This window comes from Herpailurus yagouaroundi, unplaced genomic scaffold (assembly GCF_014898765.1).
Source record: "Herpailurus yagouaroundi ecotype Mexico unplaced genomic scaffold, PumYag 483, whole genome shotgun sequence".
In the NCBI taxonomy this organism is placed as follows: domain Eukaryota; kingdom Metazoa; phylum Chordata; class Mammalia; order Carnivora; family Felidae; genus Herpailurus; species Herpailurus yagouaroundi.
This window is the reverse complement of record NW_024412700.1, coordinates 1,928,289-1,945,102: the sequence shown is the minus strand read 5'-3', so window position 1 is coordinate 1,945,102 and position 16,814 is coordinate 1,928,289. Positions and strand designations below refer to the sequence as shown.

Sequence of the window (16,814 nt, the reverse complement as noted above, 5' to 3'; positions counted from 1 at the left end):
ATTTCCCCGGTTTTTCGAACTGACTCTGCTATTTTCCTGGTTGTACTTTCACTCTTCCATTTTTATTGATAACGTTTAGAGCTACGGATTTCCTTCTGGTCACTGCTCGACATATACCATGCAGATTCTGATACGCAGTTTTTATCATCAGCGTTTACAAATTTCTGCAATGGTAATTTTCATTTTCTCTTTCACCCAAGAGTTAATTACATGGTTCCAGGAGGAAGGACCTTTTTTCTTTTTGGATTTTGTTAACAATCTCTAGTTTTATTCTACCGTAGTCAAAGAAATTTGTAGTATCTCACTTTGGGGGACTCACAGGTGTTTCTTCACATTTACTGACATACAGGTAAGGTTGTAAGTGGGCCGCATCAGCTTGACACGAAGGCACATTCTCTATTATCAGAATGTCTCGTTCAATATGGACCGCAAGATTTCCCTTGTCCCACTATGTTGGTGTTCTGTGTCCTTACTGATTTTGTCAGGGTGATCCTTCCTATGCTTGCATGCTACCGTGTTTCTGTCCAGATCTTACATGTCCCATAATTCTGCTGTACAACAGCGACAGGGTTGGGGGCTCATTGCTGCACACACATTCAGCACTGATACATCTCTATCACACACTGTGCTTTCACATTCTAAAATATCCTTGTCTGTCACACTTAATGCGCTCAGTAATCAGTTCTTCATAGCCAATGCTAGTATCAGATTGCAACCTTGTCTCTCTCACTGCCCCTACTGGCCTGGTATCCCTCCACCCATCTCTTTATTTTTATCCTTCTGAGTCACTCTGTTTTAGGTCATCTCTTGTTAGGTAATTGTTGTGTCCTGACTCATGGAACAACCTACGAATCTTCATATTTTAATGGTTAATTCCATTCCTAATTATTGTGTGACTGATATGTCAAATATCAACTTGGTCATAACGTCTTATAAATTATGTGTTTTATGTTATTTTGCTATGTTCCTTTCTCAGTATCACAGGTATGCTTTCCTTCTTTTTTAATATTTATTTATTTTTAAGAGAGAGAGAGAGAGAGTGGGAGAGGGGCAGAGAGAGAGGGGCACAGAGGATCTGCACTGTCAGCACAGAGCCCAACGTGGGGCTTAAACTCACAAACCATGAGATCATGACCTGAGCCAAAGTGGGATGCTCAATCGACTGAGCCACCCAGATGCCTTTATTTTTAAAATCTTCATTCCTTTGTATTTAGGAATATTTGCATTTTTGCTATATTTTTACCATTGTACCTGTGTCCTTTTTGGTATCCTTAGTTTTCTTTGTTTTGTGAATTCCTTACCATCTGATGTATCAATACTGATGACATATGTCCACTCCCACCTATTTCCCAACAGACAATATATTAGTTTACTTTTCTTTCCTTTTTCCTTCCACTTTTTCCTGTTGGTGTTCAGTCACATTATGTCTGTTCTTCGTAAAGTATAACAACTGCGTACCAGTCTTTCCGCCTTGTCTCCACCCTCGTGTTAGCCTTTTATACACTCAAATAGGCTACCCTGCATATTGTTGTCATTTTCCTGGAGTTTTTCTAGTCCAGATCTCTTGTCCAGAGGAAACTCACCCTCTCTGATTCCTCAAGAGAGGGCCATGGGCACACAACCCCCCAAGTTGTCGAGAGTCTATAGCCTTGATGCTTCACAGCTGGATTGGAAATCAAGTTTCTTTTCACTCTTTCTTTCATTGGGTTTTTTGAAATTCTGTCCCATTGTTGCTTTGCTTTTTATGTTGGTTTTGAGAATTCTAATTACAGATTCTTTTGCTCTTGTAAATTATTTAATCTTTTAAAATTTGAACACCTTGGAAGATTTTTATCTTTCAAGTCCAATAGTGTTATTAGGATACATCACAAAGTTGATATTCCCTCTTGTTTCCCCAGGTACTCAGTGGCCCCTTCAAATGTGTGAATTCAGGTCTTCCTTTATGTCCCTGAAATTTTCTTGGACCACAATTTACATATTAGTTCCCTTCCACTGTTTGATTTTCTACATCTGTGACTTCGATTATATGTATATTGTTTCCTCTTTGCTCATCTCCCCATTCAACCTCTTTCTCTTTGATCCTTTTGATTTCTTCTTTTATCTTATTTTCATGTGTTGATTGCATTCTTGCATTTCTTCAATGCCCCCCCTCCCCACAACTGCATTTCATTGGAGTCATCCTCCCTTCTGAGAGGATTTTGTCTTTTTCCTTCATTTCTTTCCCGAGCTCAATCAACTCTTTCATTATTTTGGTTTTTCTACCCATTTTTGTTTTTAATTTCTGACTTCTGATTCAAGGTGGTTCTTATAAATGTCTATTTGTGACATATTTAATTCCCTTGGACCACACCTGCTGGTTTTCTTCTGCTTTTGCTTGGTGGTTATCTTAACAGGAGGGGTTTCAACAGCTGACGTGTGTCGATTCCCATTTTTCTCATTGTTGCTGTAACTTCCTATAGATTTTTTCAGTTTCACACTGTTCATTTTGCATACTTGTGGTGGTTTTAAGATTTCTACTCTAGGGTCATGGCGTCCTCCTTATCTGTATAGCATCGTCCAGATTCTTTGGAGTGTGAGTCCTTCTTGATGCATGCAGTGGCTGTGAACCCTCTTTTGTCTTTCAAGACCTTAACTTTTCCTTTTACTTCCTTTTTTTTTAAACTACCCAGTCACCAAAAGTGCCTGTCCCTTATTTTTTTTGTCTTTTTCTCCCAACAAGCTGTTTTTTTCTTTGAAGACTTCCACCTGCAATCACATATTTTTTAAGTCTCTTTCCTAAAATCAGTGTTGCAGTGTACTAACACAATTTCTTCAATATTTTCACAATTAGGAGAACTCTATCCTTCTAGCGGTGACTTTAGAATGTTTGTACCTGCTGCTCCCTTCCCTCTGTGCAGGATTTGGGGCTTATAAATCAGACTGCCTTTGCCCACAACAAAGCTTTGCCAAAGAAAAGGCTGAGCGGTGTGGTTGAATAAGATTTCTTTTTCTTTTTAAATTTAAAAGCAACTTGAAGTTTGCACAGTAACTGTCTTCTAATTATGCCAGAATCCTGGATTTATGTTGTTTTATGGGTTGTTTTGTAGTGTCTTTTGTATGTGGTGATATGTGGATTTAGACAGCTGCCATTCTCCCCAGCTACCTGGAAGAAAATGACACGTAGTTCTTGAGAGATGTCTATCATCTTGACTTAAGCTCTGAATGTGCAACATAAATGAAGATGGCATATTTAGCATAAAGCAGTGAATTTAAAAAGACAGTAAGGAACCAAATTCCCAAACTAGCCTGATCAAACCTTCACAGGGACTTGGTAAGGATTTTTTGTGAGACAAGGGACAGCAGAGCGGTTAAGAGGGAAGGCTCTGAAGTCAGACGGAAGCGAATGTGAGTCATAGGCCCGCTACATACCAGCTCTGTGGCCTCGGATGAGGATTCTGTGCTCATTTTACAGATCAGGAAGCCGAGGTCTAGAAGAACTGATCATATACCCGTCCTCAGAGGACACTCACAGCTGAGTGAAATAACGCACGACAGCGGCTTTAGCCAGAGTTTATGGTGCGTAACAAAGGTTCATGAATGTTAGCCGTTGTTATTAACAGAATAATGGCAGACATTAAGCAAGATTTCATAGATGATAAGTAGTTAATTTGTACACTAAAATGTAAGCAACAATGGTGGAGAGAGGTTCCTGGGAGAATTATAGCGTGAGCAAAGATAGGAACGATCCTTCGGCCTGATACACTGAGGCATGGTAGCAGGTGGAGCTCCAGAAAAATGAGACAGCCCTCCCTTCCCATCTGAAGACGTGTGTGGGAAGGCAGCAGTGGACAGGATGGGATGGATTCGCGGGCCTGATCCTGGAGGTTCACCTAATCCAAGGTTTCCGGAGAGTCCCATCCCGATAGTATCAGTAACCTGCCCTGATCAAAACATGTTCTGTGTCTGTGTACATTTGGAAATATCAGATTGACTAAAGCTAACCTCGTTTCTTTACGTCAGAAACACGCTCTGGACTTTAATATACTGGCTGGCGTTACGGATCTTCAACATGGGGATACAGTATTCAACAAGCTCTCTCAGATTTGAGAACTGTTTGTGACCCTTTCAGTGTAAAAGCCAAACGAAACACTCAGAGCCCAGTTTGAGGAGGGCAGAAACAGAACTCAGGCCAGCCTGAAATCTGGGCCCGCTAAAGGATGCTGCTGGGAAGCAGGCCGTTGCTGCTTCCCCCCCCAAAGAGAATGGAAACACTCAGAGGATGTGAGGCCTCGTTGCAAAGGCTGAGGTGTTAGGGGCCTCTGTCACAGAAGGGGTGCTAGCTGTCCCTCTGCAGAGCGCTTTGCAAACCCCCTGTGGTTTGGCTTTGCGTTTCCGTGATGAGGTTGAGCACCTTTTCAAGTATTTATTAGCCACTGGTGTGTTTTCTTTGGAGAAATATCAATTCTTGTCCTTTGCCCATTTTAAAATTAGGTTATTTATGTTTTGCTGCTGAGTTGTAGAAGTTCTGTACATATTTTGGATACTAACTCCTCATCAGATCTGCTTCCAGTTTTTATTTGAGCAGAAAAGGAAGAAAATACTTTAAAAAAAATAACTGGGGCACCTGGGTGGCTCAGTCGGTTAAGCATCTGACTTCAGCTCAGGTTATGATGTCATAGGTCGTGAGTTCTAGCCCCATGTCAGGCTCTGTGCTGACAGCTCAGAGCCTGGAGCCTGCTTTGGATTCTGTGTCTCCCTGTCTCTCTGTCCCTCCCCCAGTTGTGCTCTGTCTGTCTGTCTGTCTCTCTCTCTCTCAAAAATAAAATAAACATTAAAAAATTTGTTTAAATAACTAACACCATATCACTCACTTCCATAAGCCCCCCGTGATCTTTCGCCAGCACAGAATATCCCAGCTCTGTCTAAGACGAACCAAGCTGTTCTGATCTTCTGTAATTAGCAGCTTAAAATTTACAAGGAAGGCCTACACTTGCTCACTAAACTCCACAAGCTAAGCTTCTAAGCAATGTTTATACCTGGTAGCTAATTACATTTACACTAGCAAGGAAGCTTTTGGCTATAACCTGGCAAGGCTGGTTTAAAAAATTTTTTAAGACACAGCACAGCTTTGAAGCAAAGATGTAAGGTAGAGTCTTCCCATTAAATATAACACCTGAACACAGATAACCTCACACCTAACATCTTGTAGTAGTTGTGTAAGTCGGAAAGAAGAGTGTGGCTAAAAGAGTAACAGTCTCTTCTTTAACATGCTTGGATTTATAGTTCTGCTGTGTTTCCAGCAAAACTCTGAGCAGAAGATGTTTATCGCAGGGGAAGGAAGACATGAAAGAGTTTACCTTGCTTGTTGTCTATCTGAGTTAGGAACAGCATAAGTTCCCATTACGTGTGACTCTCTCGGCTACAGCCTAGAAGTGAATTTGGCACTTTGGGAAATCATACTTACTTTTGCAAGCAACTATGGCACTATTTAGTCTATCGCTAACCCAAAGCAATAATAAAGATACCCCGCGATAGTTTTCAAAATTCATTAGAATGGCAAAATTCTACGCAAGCTGAAATTTGCTTTCACGCATCTCACATTTCTTACGGCAAGTATCTCTTCACTCCCATCACCATGCGAAGGGTCCGATTTCTAGACTAAGAGAGAAACAATTCTCAGCATCTAACATCCACATTCCCAGTGCTTAACACAGAGCCTGGTATGTAAGTAGGTGCTCAATAAATAAAGTCTTAAGTGAATTAGTGCAAGATACTGTCCTAGAGACAAAGGCAGGTGGTTGGAGGCAAAGGTGGAGATGTTGAAGGTATGGGGCATAAAATCGGGTCCCCACTCTCAAGGGCTTGGGCTATGATTGATGAAATAAGGCAGCATATACACGAAGATTGATGAGTGTCGTATTTCCTCTACAATTCTCTAGGCCCAGGGAAGAAGAACCTAGCATATTTAAGAACCATGGAGCCTAGCTGCAACACTAGCCCAGCTAGTGCAGAATTTGAGAGTCTGAGATAGGCAGGTGATGGAGGTCGTGGGGGGCGTAGGAAAGAGCTTTATTTTGTTCTAACAGGAAGCCTCAGCATGCTTTAGAAGGTGAACGCTGTATTGCCAGCTGAGACGTGTTTATGAAAAGTCACTGTGGCTGCTGGCAGAAGCGTGGTTGGGAGGCGGGAGAGGAAGCGGGAGGCCCATGAGACAACTGTCTCCATCGCTCCAGGTGACAGGTGCAGGTGAAAGGCACCCTACGGGAGCACACGGAGAGCACTGATGGAACAGTGATCTATTTTGGAGGTGGAAGTCTGGCTGGGTTTTCAGACAGCCTGAGTGGTCAAGAAAAGGGGAAAGAAAAAACAATTAAGGGTATTTCATAAATGTTTAATTTGCTAACTAGTCGCCTCCCCTTTTGAGCCCCAGGAAAAGGGCATCTTACTGCAGTCGTGAACTTCATCTGGGCATGTTGATTTCAAGATGCTTCTCTACCCAAGCAGGGATTTCAGGTAAGTGCTTGAACATCTGCATCAGAGCTCAGAGTAGCGGTCAGGACTGGAGACATCAAACATCCTGAATTTTAAGGCAATGGGACTGGATGAAACTATGTAGAGAAATAACACAGGCAGAGATGAACTGGATGTTGGGAAGGTCTGCAGGACACCCCAACACTTATGATGCCAATAGAAGAGAAGGAACCAGCATGGGAGACTGAGCACAAGAGGCCAGAGAAGTAGCAGAAAACCTGACAGAAGTCAGAAACGAAATAAATTTCGAGGAAAGAGCAACCAGCTGGGTTGGATGCTGCCAAACTCTCATGAGAGATGAAGAACGAAAGTGTCGTCAACTTCGGAAAGATCGAGGTTGTTGGTAAACTTGACAGGCCTGCTTTCTACGCAGTGATAGGAACAGAAGCCACGTGGAGATGTTTGCAGTGAAGGAGACCCCAGACATCGGCTACTTCAGCCACCTCCAAAGAGAGCTATGGCACAGAGGGGACGGGGCCCCTCATCCGAGCACACGAACTTGAACTCCCATTGGCCATGAGTGCACAGCCTTTGCCCCTCTTCGGTTTATGTGGGCCGAATGCCCCAAAAGCCAAGCGTGGCATGGGACTGCATCACAGGGCAAATCTCTTGTGCGTAAAGTGCCTTCCAGTTCTCCCAGCACGCATCAGGTGTGCGTACCCTATATCAGGGGCTGTTGGTCTGGGGCCGTGGACCTATGGGCTTAAAGGAGACTGTACACAGAATTATGTGCAAATATGTTTTCTAGTGAAAGGGTCCACAGCCTTGATCAAATTCTCAATGGGTCCACGTTCATTCCTCAAAAAAGAACAATTATGAACTCTGTTCTACACCAATGCAACTGTACAGCTCACCAGCCCAAGAGAAACCTTCTCTGTGACCAAGCTCCTAGGAGAGCATCATTTATCACCGTCCAGGGTACCAGGCAGCACCCGCACAGTCAAGGAAACTCCAAATGGCCCAGTAGCCCAATGAATCACCCACCTATCACATCACGTGCCTCCCAAGCTTCTAAAGGCTTTGATTCCTGGGAAATGTCACTTCCGGGCATGGCACTTCGGAGGTTGATAAATGCTGACTGATACATCAGCTTGTGTGCAGACAGTGCAGAGCTCTGGCGGGAGGACCACATGGAGCCCTGCCAGAGACCCAGAGACCCAGAGCCCAGAGTCCAGGGCGCGTCTGGCAAGGGCCCTCCTCACGCAGCTTGAGACCTCGGCTCCCATCAGGAGGATGTGGAAGCTGGCTCAGAAGGGGCACTTGGCACTCTGAGGGGTCAAAGCCATCTCAAGGGCTTCACCCCACTTTGAACACTTGGGCGTCGGCTGCGAGAATGTTCAGCAGTGATGTTGACCCTTCTTCTTCCAAGAATATAAGGGGGCTTTAGGACATCTGTGCCCTTGATAAGTGCCAGAGGTGGAGTAGAAATTGGCTGTCTCTGCACTCAGAGCTGGAACACTCCTGGCAGGATGGCAGGAGTCGGCAGCTGCGAAACCCCAGCCTCATGTAAAATGCAGGCTTCAGTCCTCAGCTGCCACAACCATCCCCGGTCACTTCAGAGCCAGATCGGAAGTCCAAATGAGAATCTGACGTTTAACCACTAGCGGGAACACGGCGGTCTATGTACACTCTGAAACCCCTTCCGTGAGAGCGTTCAGGTCTGTACCCAAAGCACAAAGCTGTCTAATTAATCTCCAGGGCCTGGGGGCGCTTCGGGGCTCCAGGCGGGAAGGATGTCCCTCACACGCAGCTTTCAATCACTGGATTTTAAGACAACAGGTATTTATTCTGTTACTTCTCTTTTTAGTTTTAAATCCCTGGCATCCAGCACTGTGCCTGGCACGTGGAAAGAGCACATATTCTCTTAATCAATAAATGAATTGTTGAGAAGCTACTTGGACACGTTGCATCCTTTGGGGCCCGGTCAGAAAATAGAAGCCAGGGTGGAATTTCAAACAAAGGCAATTTAAATTTTTTAAGTTTATTTATTTTTGAGAGAGAGAGAGAGAGACAGAGAGAGAGAGAGAGAGAGAGATGAATCCAAGCAGGCTCCATGCTATCAGCACAGAGCCCGATGCTGGGCTCAAACTCATGAACCACGAGATCATGACCTGAGCCAAAACCAAGTAGTCGACGCTCAACCAACTGAGCCACACGGGCGCCCCAAACAAAGGGAATTTAACACAGAAAATGTACACAGGTATTGGAAGAACGAAGATACCCAAAGGGGGTGACAAGGCAGCTGGGATATCAGACCAGCAGACGCCATTCCCACTTACGGGGGTAAGGCGGGCATCCCAGGGCCAGCAGCGGGGGGGCACCATGGGCTGGGGGTGGGGGCTGGAGTCGGGATTCCCGGGGGAGGGGCTGCTCCATAAGAGCAGGAGCACCGAGGAGACCTGCCTGAGGCAGAAAGTGGGTGTGGACACCCCACTTCCTCTCCTTCCTCCCTCCCATCCTGCACCAGAGTCCCCGTGGCAGGGAGAAAGGAGCAGAGAAAGGTAACTCCCCGCATCCAGGGCAGAGAAGAGCAGGGCGCTGAGTCGTCAACTGACGCACACGAAGGCCCTAAAGACTCAGCAGCTCGGTGGCCAGCGCCCCACCTCTAGGCACCCACGGGCTGCGGCCTTTGAAAGGATGCCGTGTCTCTACAAGCGCCAAAGGACACACGGACAAGGAGATTCTCAAGTGACTCAGAAGGGGCACCTGGGATGCTCACTGCTGCATCCTAGTCCATAGGGGGCGCTCGTCCGAAGTACGGTGGACTGCACTGCCAGTGTGGACAAGACCGGTCTGCACGGATGCCCACACAGGACACGGAACGAGTTTTCGCCTTTGAAGGACGACAAGGATTACGTGGAAGAGGAAGATACAGGAATCCTGGAATGGCTGCCATGGGAACACAGATGCTAAACACGAACAGCAGAGGTGAAGCCGCCCCGGAGCACGAGCACAGCTCTCCACCCAACACTGGCGCCTGGACACCAATGATGCTGGCGTCTCCGATCAAGACTGTCAAATCTCTGCAGGTGGAAATCTCCTACTTGACTGTCTTCTCCCGAGCCCCCCGGTTGCAATATTGTCGATCCTGGGTTGGTTTCGTGTCCCATCTGTCCCCGACATCTCCCTCGGGTTCCATGTCTCACCGTCACCTTTTCAGTCCAAGAGGGGGGACTGTCTACGTGTCTCTATCTCCTCCTTTCCACATCCCTTTGAAATAAAAGCGCTATGAAACGAGAACCAGAGGTCACCGGGGAGCCGGAATAGTGCCAGCACGGAAGAATGTCTTTGAGAAACTTCTGGATAGTGCAGACGATGGGTGGGTATGGGACGCAAGGGCAGAGCACCCCAGCCCAAAGGATGTCAGCTGGAGGGGTGTGTGAAGGAGGGTGAGCGTCCCCCCTGCTCTGTGCGTCAGCCCACACAGAACGGATTTCTGTTTTCCTCAGGCCCGCCAATGAGAGCTCACTTCGGTCTTCCTTTCGCTCTCCCGGGCAGGACGATGCAGCACCACTGTGGGCCAGGACCTCATGCTCCTGTTTCATCGGGTCTCAGAAGCAGGGCCAGGCCAGGCACTTCCTGCCACCTGCGTTCGCAGCAGATGCCCCTGCGACCGTCCCTCCGTGCGCCCTGCCCTGCCCACCTGCACCAACCGGTGGGATGCGGTCCTCTCCCACTTCCAGCTTGCTGTTTGGTGGGCCCGCCAGCGTGGGGCTTCAGTTTCAGGGAGGGCTTCCCTACGTTTGGGACCAAGCCTCACTCTTCAATCCGGTCTCTTCCTAACTTTTTAACAGAAGTGTTATTATTCAGAAAAGTACTCATCTTGAAACCATTTTAACCAGAGAGCCTTGCCTTTGGGGGCTTAGGGGACACTGTCATCACTTTAGACGAAGTGGGTATCTGTTCACGTTGCTCTAGCAGCTTTGTCTGTGTGTGTGTGTGTGTGTGTGTGTGTGTGTGCTGCACAGCTAAGAGCCGGGAGGGGTGGCGGGGAGCCGGAGACCCTGGAGCCCTCAGCGGGAGGACAGACAGCCCTTCCCAGCCAGGTCCTTAAAGGGAGGGCTTCCTACTGGTGCACCTTCCCCGCCAGGGTGAGGTTTACTACAGGGAGACAAAGCGCTGCCTTGCATGGTTCTTGAGATCATTCACACCAGCTTAATCTGGATACGGACTAGAAAAGTTAATAACGCAGCAAAGAATCGCCAGATATCAGCATAAAACAAACAGCCATAAACCGAGGACCGATTTCAAAATGTGCTCTGTCACCAAGACACTTTCCTGACATCTCCTAGAAAACCGGCATAAACGCGTAAGTCTATTAACCCAGAGCGTTGAGTGCCACGGCCTCGCCACTGCGGCCCTACAAGCAACCCCTCAGCAGTACGGGCGGCTTTGCGATCACAGGCTGAGCCAGCAAGTACCCAGTTAAGTGACTGTCGTCACTGCCTTTAATGCAGGATTCAAGAACGGACTTCCAAATTACCTTAATAGAAGAAAAAACTCATCTGTAGCTGAAATCGGAAATTCTGAGGGGCTCCTAAAAAACCTTTACAGGGCAGCTGGGGAGAACACATACTGAAGGTCCTAGGAAGGTAGCTGTGGGTTTGGTTTAATGTGTGGCCTTCCTCGTTGAGTTCTGTCTCTCTCTATGCTTCCGGGCTCGGTGGAAGTCCTTCTCTTTCTCTCCTCTGGTAATTTAGAAGTTTCACATCTTATTTCCATTGACTGGTGGCTGTCCAAAATGTAAACAGAAGACCAAAAAATTTGCTCCCTGGGATAACTCAGGACATGTCAGTAATTTAATTTACCAGGTTCCATGCCCCCATTTAAAGGCATCGTCTGACAGGTTCAGGGCATGCTGTTGACAGGAGGCTCAATCCAAACCCAATGACACAGGAAACACCAGCAAATAAAGGAAGGGAGAGGCAGTAGGTATAGCAAGACCCGTATGAGAGCTCTAGGCAAAAATTCTTTTTTTTTTTTTAATGTTTACTCATGTATTTTGAGAGAACACGTGGGTGAGGGGAGAGAGAATCCCAAGCAGGCTCCACACAGTCAGCACAGAGCCCAACGTGGGGCTCGATCTCACGAATCATGAGATCATAACCTGAGCCGAAATCAAGAGTTGGACACTTAGCCCACTGAGCCACCCAGGCGCCCCAGGGCAAACATTCTTAAATGGGGCAAATGAGTGATTTCATACCGGTTAAAAAGAATTCACAAAGAAAATACAATAGTCACATATCCTCAGCCACATCATAGAACATCAAAATACTCATCAAACAGAGTAGCAAAAAATATGTAAATTCAAGGAGAAACTGTGAAAACAAGAAATGCGTTTCTCAGAAATGGATTAAATAGAAAAAATGAGGTTTAAGAATTTGAGTAACACAAGTAACAACCTTAGTATAATATTTAAGAACTATGTCTAAAATTTTTACACCCCAAACCAGAATATACATTTTCAGAACACTAAGGGAATATTTAATAAAAATTTTATTAGTTCATACACATTATCTGTGTATGTTCTGCCTAAGACAGAGATAATGTGGAACATACTTTCTCTCTTTTTTTTTAAGTTTATTTACTTATTTCTGAGAGAGAGCTCACTTGAAAGCAGGGGAGGGGCAGAGAGAAAGAGAGAGAGAGAGAGAGAGAGAGAGAGAGAGAGAATCCCAAGCAGGCTCCACACTGTCAGCACAGAGCCTGACTCGGGACTCAAACCCACGAACGGTGAGATCATGACCTGAGCCGAAACCGAGAGTCACATGCTTAAGCGGCTGAGCGCTCCCAGGCACGCCCAGAAGATACTTTCTGACCCTTGCTCAATAAAACCAGGTAAGCACAACAAGAAGAGATTCGAGAAATCCAACCACTTGGAAAGCATAGCTGTGGGGCCAAGGAAGAGTAAAACCTGGGAACCGCGGTTTAAAACAACATGGCCGGGGCGCCTGGGTGGGGCAGTCGGTTAAGCGTCCGGCTTCAGCCAGGTCACGATCTTGCGGTCCGTGAGTTCGAGCCCCGCGTCAGGCTCTGGGCTGATGGCTCGGAGCCTGGAGCCTGTTTCCGATTCTGTGTCTCCCTCTCTCTCTGCCCCTCCCCCGTTCATGCTCTGTCTCTCTCTGTCCCAAAAATAAATAAAAACGTTGAAAAAAAATTTTAAAACAACATGGCCGGAAACAAGAAACGGGAACCTCACAGACCACGCCCAGGGCAGCAGCTCCACGCTGGCCACCCGTGTTTGCTGGTCTGGGACTTGTCTGCGGTCACACCTGCGGACCCCTTCCTCTGGGTCCTCCTCACCTGTTGGCAGGAGCTGCTGTGAAGCGGGGAAGGCGGACTCTCACGGCACACGCGGTGTGCTTGGCGGTGCGTCCCTCCTGTTCTGACTTGCTCTGCGCAGCCCTGGCACACGGAGGCTACACGTTTTTCTGTGGGCACGACTGTCCACCCTTCCTTCATGCGTTCGTGCTTCTAGTCTCACTCAAGCACGTACGCCTCCTCACTCCAAGCTGTAACGCTGCTATCCCCAAACTTCTCATTTAGGATTATTTGTATTTATGTCTTCAACACTCTGAAATTCACTTCTGAGCATGACTGGTGTTGGGGCGGGAGGTCTGTTTCCTCTGATAAAAGGCCAGTTGTGTAAGACTGATCCCGAGTGGGGTTCTTTCCCCACTCGGTCTGAATGGCAGCCTTCATCACACATCACGCTTGGTAGTTCCATTGCCCGCTGGCTCCCTCTTCCACTTTTAAGGGTCCTTGTGACGATGTGGGGTCCACCTGGATAATCCGGACCCTCTCTCTATTTTGAGACCAGCTGATCGGCAACCTTAATTCGCCTGTGTAGCCTAACGCAATCATGTGTTCCCTGGACAAGGACATCGACAACATCTTCCCCACCGTCAAGGTGCAGGTAGATCTCGCCCCCCTCTCTGAAGCCAGAAGTTAGAGCCGGTGTGGCTCTGACTGCTGATGGCATGAGATCATGGGAGGACCCCACCTGGGCCCATGAGCTGGGGGCCATGGACGCGCAAAGAGCTGTGACTGGCAGAGGGCCCTGACCAGGCAACCGTGGCTCAGCGGGGGCCAGCAGGGAGCCGTGCGGCCACACTTCGTCACATCCATCCCTCCTCCTCGTGTGGGCATGGGAGAGGGAAACACTGGGTGGTTCCCCCCCTCCCCCGAGGACGAAGTGTGCACCCACCACCGGCCCCTCGCTCTCAGCCCCCTCGCTTTCACTTCCCCCACTTGCTCTGCATTTCAGGGAGCTCAGGCTCTCAGCCAACTCTCTGGAGATCTGGCTAATGAGAGGCACCCATGGAAGGTGAAGGAAGGCACCAGGCCTCTCTGCCTCAGGCCCCATCCCCAGCAGCTCCTTCCTGACTGTCGCGCTCCCTGGATGCATCTGGAACCTGCCACCCAGCCCAGCTTCTGCTTCTGGCAACACTCCTTCCTCCGAGTGTCCCCCAGACGAGGTGGAATGCAACAGTGTTGCTGTCCTGTTGTCAATCTTCCCCTGCTCCCGACTGCTCAATGGCCCACCATCCCCATGGCATCTTCTGGTCTTCGGCCATCTGTGTGACCAATCCCCTGCGCTGAACTCCCTCTGTCCAAAGGCCTAGCATGGCTTCTGTTTTCTCACTGTGTTTGGACTGATGCACAGCAGTAAATCCCCTCATGAAAACATGAGCGTAAGGGAATGAGACCCTAAGAGCCCAAATTGTTGTCAGCAGTCAAAAGTCATGGGAAATCAACAGAGAACTTAGATAGCTCTGACTAGGAGTCATTATTAATGCAAAAAAGCATCAAGACACGTGGAGGTCTGAATTCTCAGGTTCGAAAATACTGCTCCCACTCTCTCACTAATTTCCAACGGACTGATCCGCTTGGGCAATGCAGTTTTTGTTCATGAGCAGAATTCACATGTGTCCAGAAACATCTATGCTATAAATGTAGTAACCTAACCTTGGTGGTTACACCAACAGCCTAGGGAGGCAGTTAAAAAATCAATGTGTCCCAGTTCCAAAACTCTAAAAGCTCTCCAAGTCTGCACTTTGGAACCCTGAGTGATTCTGACACAGGTAGTTCATGGCCTCTGTGCTGAGAAACTCTGGATAGAATCGATGACCTCCAGAAAATTACTTTAACACTTGTGGCCTCAGTTTCCCCACCTGCCATAATGGTAACACAACCTCACAGAGATGCCTGAAAGATTAAATGAGGCACTCTAGAGCATCTGGCCCAAGCAGGACAAGGCTGGCAGAGAGAAAAGGGTTTGAATGTCAGTTAATTTTTGCTGAGCGCATGTTTAGGACAAACCCGTTTTTTTGACTTTTTAGTTTCGCCACATATTTTTAAGTTTTGAGGTGTCAATATTAGTGACTCGGATCCAGACTCAGTGTGTGTCCCAAATTCCTTTAGTTGATGTGGAAAAGGAAGTTAATCCAAGATTAATACCGATTGAAGCCGGGAAGTGTCTATTTCAAATAGAATTTTAAAAGCTCTCTGAATGATAAGAGATACTCGTTTAATTTTTTAACAACGTTTCTCAACTTGGCAATTTGGTACAATAAACCAAAAGAAAAGGAAGTGACCAAAACCTCAGTTAGAATATTTAATTAAGACATGTTGAATTATTTATGTCAAGGGAGTCCGTCCACTCATAAGAATGTTTTAGAAGCAACTTCTCGTAAATTTAGTTATAAAATGTTAAAAGGTCTGTGACAACTCTTCAAAATCTCAGCTTCTTCAACTCCTGCCTTCACGCCCCATCCTCAGAGATGAGCCAATTAAGAACAAGCCAATGTACACAAAAACAGAGACCTCTTGATAATGCAGTATCCAATTGTTACTTAATCATCATTAAAATGGTTTTTTAAAAAGTTAACATGCTAATAGCACCGATGTTAACAAGCTCCATTTATTTTTCACATTATGTGAATAATCAGTGGGTAGAACTCTGTCTGAGGCTGGGCTTTATTGTCTCCGTGGGTAAATATCCCGCAAATCCAGTCCCCAGATTTGTCACACCTCTCTGCAGAGGACTGGGGAGCTGGGGCAGCCAGGTGGTAGGGTACAGTTCTGCCAATGAGCATGGAGACAGAGATATAAGAAGGAGGGAAGAGAATTTTGAAGGAGATCAGAGAAGAACAAACCAGAAGTCAAGAGGCTTTCGTTGGAATCCATGAATTTGAGTATCTTTTACACCCAAGAAATGTTTCTAGCGGCAAAGAAAGAAATTTAATAGATGAGTGATCTTGGGATGGCCAGCCCGCCACAAGTTTGGAAATAGAGAATTTAACAGCTGTGGGGAGGCACAGATATCATGAGCTAGGGAGAGGGGTTTCAGTGATCACGCATCCAGGGGTGTTCTGGGCCCCGCAGAGCTCTCCACCATGCCCACCAGGAATTCGGAGCCCCATACGGAGCGGATTGCGTCCACGCCAGCTTCCTCACGGGGCTCTGTGAGCTCCCTCCCCCTTACCCTTGGGCTGCAAAACTGCTCATTCTGAAACCACAGGTCTAGAATTCCAAAGCTAAAACCAAAAGAGAGAATGTTGTTGGTCCAAATAAGAAATGTAAGCGGAAAAAAAAGAAAAAAGAAAAAAAGAAATGTAAGCAAAACTGCTACAACTAGACCAGGCGAGTCAAGGAAGCCAGAAAATTAAATGTCACAGAAACATCCATTCCACTGGCCCACTGTCTGCCTGAACAGCCAGAAAGGCAGGGTCAGTGCAAACCGAGTCAGGATCTACCAAAATGTAAGTCCTTCTCAAGATCTCATGAAAAACTTAAAGAGAACGGATGTCAGGCCCCTGGGTGGCTGTCTTCCAGAACCTCTGCAACAATGGGCTAACGTTCAACACAGTAGCCAGCGAATGTCTGACATGAATAACCACCACGCAGCCAAAATACCCAGCCCGTTCTTCAAACATTATTATCAAGATAGCCCCAGAGGATGTGGTAAAGTTATTGAAGGCTATCACTCAACTAAGAGTCTTCCGAAAATTCCTTTCTTGCATAAACTGTGCATATAACAATAAATTCTGTAGCAGTAGCCACTTAGTGGCCTAGACGAATCTCTGGCAATGATGGATGGCAGAAAACAGACACCAGAGATAGGAAGTTGTAAATTCCCTTTAGTCAAACTACTGATATGGTAAAGTGCTAAGTAGGAAGCACTGTGCATCCTATATCCAAACGTACACACACATACAGACATACAAATACCCTTGCCAAGACACTTTTAAGAGCAAAATTAAACTGGAGAATCTTCCAAATGATCTCTCAAATGCCAGAAT

At 46.7% G+C, this 16,814-nt stretch overlaps 1 long non-coding RNA gene across 1 annotated transcript; it reads right to left on the bottom strand.

Annotated features, from left to right (window-relative positions):
* Window positions 1-6,031: 6,031 nt before the first annotated feature.
* Window positions 6,032-9,882, bottom strand: LOC121022957 (uncharacterized). The gene is made up of 3 exons (XR_005787190.1): window positions 9,230-9,882; window positions 6,426-6,587; window positions 6,032-6,315 (listed from the first exon to the last, which is right to left on the bottom strand). It is a non-coding gene; the product is annotated as an uncharacterized LOC121022957 (long non-coding RNA).
* Between the last annotated feature and the right edge of the window lie 6,932 nt (window positions 9,883-16,814).